The sequence below is a fragment of the Anopheles coustani genome, chromosome 2 (genome assembly GCF_943734705.1).
Source record: "Anopheles coustani chromosome 2, idAnoCousDA_361_x.2, whole genome shotgun sequence".
In the NCBI taxonomy this organism is placed as follows: Eukaryota; Metazoa; Arthropoda; class Insecta; order Diptera; family Culicidae; genus Anopheles; species Anopheles coustani.
Window position 1 is genome coordinate 89663665 of NC_071289.1, and position 5062 is coordinate 89668726.

Genomic DNA, 5062 nt, shown 5'->3' on the forward strand with positions numbered 1-5062 from the left:
GATTCCGCCCTCGGAATCCATTCAATCGAAATGTGCGTCATGTTGACACGGGCACCACAGTCAATAGGGGTCCAATAAATAAACACTTTCGGAAGAATTTGTGGTTCCGAGTGTGCAAATGCAAACACTTGCGCAAGGCATCCGAGAAGAAAGTGCCCCGTATGCCTTCAGGAAATCCACCCACTCGGGTTGCCCGATAGCAGGCGAGTAGGCAAAATGTGCAGGAAAAGCGTGTGGCCAAACAGTTTGGGATGGGGATGGGATATTTGCTTTGCGGGCTCGTGAAGACAACCGGGGCCACTACACCGCCTATAGTCGAGGACGCTGGAGCAGGAGAAACACTGGAGGAACGTTGGGAAGGCGGGAATGCTCAATCATCTCAAAACCTGATGAAATATTTACATACACCCTCGCCCGGTGTGGCGCAGGTGAGAAATGTCGGACCAGACAAACCCCGGCAGCCCGGAGACACACACTTATTTGGTTTAGTACGAACACAGCACGCCAGCCTGGCGAAATGTTGCCACCAAAAATCGCTCAACTGGTCTCGCCGGCATACTGAGCCCCATCGTCGAGCGGCAGGTGACAACACCGATACGAGGACCACGTCAAGAAATGTGCCTGGGATCTCGAGGGTTGAACTAGTGCCTCCTCCATAGCAGACCGTATCATCTAGCCGGTAGTGTATGAACTCACCTCTCCCATGCTGACAACACGGTGCGCCAACCTTTTGTCACCTTTTCGGGTCGAGAAGGGCGAGTGTTTGAGCGCAAAAACGACAAAACAGAAATCCCAGAAATCTTGTTTTTGTTTGGACTCTTGATGAGAGGAGCACCGAGGACCGGGACTGTCGATGAATATTTGACAAGAATTCCACTCGATAGTTGCGGTGAAGCACGGGGGCATCCAAGGCTCCTGACTCCCAACCGGAGCCAACAACGACAACAGCATCCAGCTTCTCGGTCAGCCTCACCGGAGCGAAGCCTACGCCGGTCCTGTCACCGGTTCTCGGTCGGACTAAGGATCACGGCCGGACCATCGGCCAGAAACAATCAACACCGAACAAAAGCTGTCCAACTCCCGGCGGGCACCGGGTAGGTTCCGGGGACGAGAAAATGCAACCAACCATTGCTCGATATCCAGGTTGCTGTGTTTCTAATCAGCACCATTTTGTTTGCGCAGTTCATTTCGATTCGATTTGCAAACCCTCTAGCACTCGGGAAAGACCTTTGCTTTGTCTTGAGGTTGCTCAAAGTTGTCGGGAAACAATCATGCAAACTTGGATTATATTTATTCTACCAATTGTTTCTTATCGACCGCCAATCCATGTTGTCGCTCCACCAGAGGAGGTGCATGTGTGTTGATTGTATTGATTTTAATATTCATGCACTAAATGATTTATACAAATTCTAAAAAGAACTTTTGAAGTTCTTGCAAACAACTTTGCCAAAATACTCAACAAAAAATACTGTCTAAGGTTCGTTTATTTCCAAGCATTTGTATTCTATGCAAAATAAAATAGTTTCAGTACCAAGATTATGTATTATGTACCAAGAAATTCTATCCTCGTTCTGTGCTTACAAGATAAGAATGTCAGATAGGATAATTTCTTATCACAGTATTATATCTAACTTGATGGTTTTGATGACTATGACTAAGAAATTCAGAGAAGGATAAAATACTCATTGAAGGGCATTGGTTACGTTCAAAAGTCTACTGTGCTCTTAATTGTAAGAATAACTTTCACCATTTCTCCCTAAAACTATCTTAAAGACTTAGGGTTGCCTAGCTTCCTCTTAATTTCCGCAGATGTTAAATGGATGATAGGGAGACAAAGGACCGGTCACCAACAAAGAGGGAACATGTGTTTACCGGGCCCCCAAAAACACGTTATTGAATTATAAATTGATACCCCTGTTTGACCTGAGCAATATCTGTCAATAATTATTATCGTCCCCTCGGGACAGCGAAGCCCAAAGGCGGGCGGTCGACCTTTCTCCCCTTTGTTTGAACGCAACCATCCACGGCACCGCACACAAACCGGGCTGCACTCGTACGAGATGCATTCGGAACACACCCCGGGTAGAATGCATGTTCGGTTTGTTAGGCGTCCTGCGCCGCGTGTGTGTGCGCACCGTCGGCACCTGACCGGGGAAATCTAGCATCTTCGGGTCGACGGAGCGTTCGATGGGTTGGGCTTATCGAAAATTGGCCCGTTTTCGCAAAATGCCAACGGGTGGTCAACGGCGTATACCCGGGCCACAAAGACAAGCAGCCCGAGCCGGCCCAATATGACGCACCACCGTTTGTCCGGTGGCCGGGTTTCCAGAAGTTCTGCTTCATCGCCGTCTGACATCATTATTATCTTCCTTCGGGCCAGCATCCGGACAAAATCTGGCCAGCACAAGGAGCCAGTGCGCTTCAAGAATGGCAACCTGGGCGCTGGAGTGGTGGGATCAGGTCCCGCATTGTCCGAAACGACATGCACGATGAACACGGAGTTTCGCAAAATGCAACTCCCACCCACCTAAGCATCCCCAGGCATGCGGCTTGGCCAGAAATACCCACACCATCGGTGTGTTCGATTCGCAACATATCTGCAAGCGGCCTGTTGGCAGCATTTCAAACAACGACGGTCAGTGGCTCTATCTCGTCGACTACGTTCATCAAAGTGTTACTCCGAGGGTCCTGGAGGGTGTACATTCGTGCAGAGGAAGGCATTTCTTGTTGACGATACCTCAAAAGTGCCAGAAATATCAGGTAACTCAGCTAAATGCCGATGTTGTACAATCAGATTACGGTAGACAGCCTTCCATCGCGAGGGTGCCCTTGTTGTCATCGTATATTTAGAACATCTCTTAAAATATCTTATAAGGGATAATAGGTATTCATAATTTATTTTCCATATCCCAGGAACTAACACATAGAGTTTTGTTAGCCCATGCTAAAAAAGCTACATGGTCTGCTTGAAGAGAAATACGTATGGGCACCTCACCAGTTCGTCTTTAGCGTTCATTCCTCGACCATCACCACTAAGCCATCGGCAGTTCTGTCCGGTGTCCATCACTTACGGAGATCACTATCGAAAAGCCACCACCATCAACACGGTTGCTGTCTTGTGATGAATGCACATCTCCGACGGAACACGAAGTCAAAAGTCCCCGTTGGGGAGACGGCACCGTTCGTTCGTTGTGTTTTTCCGATGAGCGCCCACACTCCCACATGCAAACTATCTCCTGCCCCAATCCCAAACAAGGCTCGATTTTGCGTACGGTACGCATCGCACTTGTCGCATTATTATCAACGGAATTATGAATAAACTGCGATAAATGTCCCACTGCGGATGAGGCACCCGGCGTATCTTCTGATCCGGCACGAAGAGGTCACTCGGATGCTATAGTCAAGTCCTTGCCAGCAGGTCGCTATATCGAGGCAATGGTTTCGCAGGCATCGCCTGCTTCGTGCCTCATTGTTTGCCACGACGCTTTGGTAGCAAACGCAAGTTCAGACCGTGTAGGCCGCCATCATGACTGCACCCGGGGATGCAAACGCAAACGTGCCCCGTGTATCGGCACGAACGACAAACGTACGAACGTGGAATGAAACGTGCACGTGAACTGGCGAAAGATTTTAGACACGATCGCCTCCGAGCTTGTGTTGTGTTGTGCTGGCGGAAACCGTGGGGGATTTACAGCCAAACCGAATGCATTTCGGCCAGTGGCAAAACGATTCACGCCAACACGGCGCACCGGCGGGAGGGTCCGAGTGTAATCAGGAGAACATGTTTGTGTAGTTGTTTATCTCCCAGGTGCACCACTAGCAACCGAAGCGAACCTTTGGCCGGGAACCGTAACGCTCGCTGGTTTTCGTTGGCAAGATGACGCTAGGTTAAATTGTTTCCAATTCACAAAAACCCCAACACGCTTGTTGACACACACACACACACATATTCACGATTAAGGGCGTTGAGGGCGCCCAACAAGGCACACTTTTGCCTACGAACATTTATTTGCTGTTGGGATAACTTTTACTCGAAAGGAGCTAATTTCGAACCAACACCCATGTTGTTTGCGGCACACAACATCTTCGAAAGGCATTACGGTGCATGAAGTTGGCAGGGGACATTCTCCACATGTCCGCACAAACCGATTGTTTCCATCCCTTGGCTACGGGGTCCTGCTAAAACATATATTTACTAACAAGCTTCAGAAAAGTACCCGATGTGTAAGCCGAAGCTTTGAAAGTTTGCAAAAGAAAATAAGGGGTACTGAAAAATATGGCGAATATTTGACTTTATTTAGCAAGAGGCTCGATGTCGCAGTCCTCTTAGCTAATATTTATTCTTATGTTACATGCTACGGTCCTTTAATCATGTCAAGAATGAAATACACTTCGTTTGACCTTCTTCACGGTTCAACTTTCATTATATTTGTGGAAAGTTAGTAGATACATAATCATTAAATTACGTTATTTTTTCAACCTACACATATCTCCGTTTCATAAGTTTGTTTTTGTTAATTTTGTTATCTGTCTTATGTTTCCAATTTACACTAAAAAAAAAATCAAATTATTCTGTATGCACATTCTATGTTTTAAATGATTTGATTTAAAACAAGTGATATAACTTGTAACATTAATAAAATACACGACTATACCATCGAATATAGCAACAGATGATTTAACATCTGGCCTGATTATCCTTCCTTGTTTCGTTAAATTATGCACGGTAGGTTGATTATCTTGTTTGTCACCGGAGTGTACAAGGCTCGTTCTTAAGAAGGGGAAAAAAACGTTAAAAAGATTCACCCATGGATAAACAAAGTTTGTTCCTTCACATGAAACACACATTCCCTTTCAAACGCATCGTTTTGGCATAAAGAATTCGTATCAAAACAGCGTTCCTCGTCCTCAACGAGACACCTAAAAGGCAGCCATCGCTAAGGAAAGAGCAGTGATTAGAAGTAATAATGATAAAAATTTATGCAACATTTCCTTCTTCCTTGGCATCGAATGAACGTACGTAAGGTTTTCCCCCGTGCTGCTACAGGGTCTTCATTTGCGG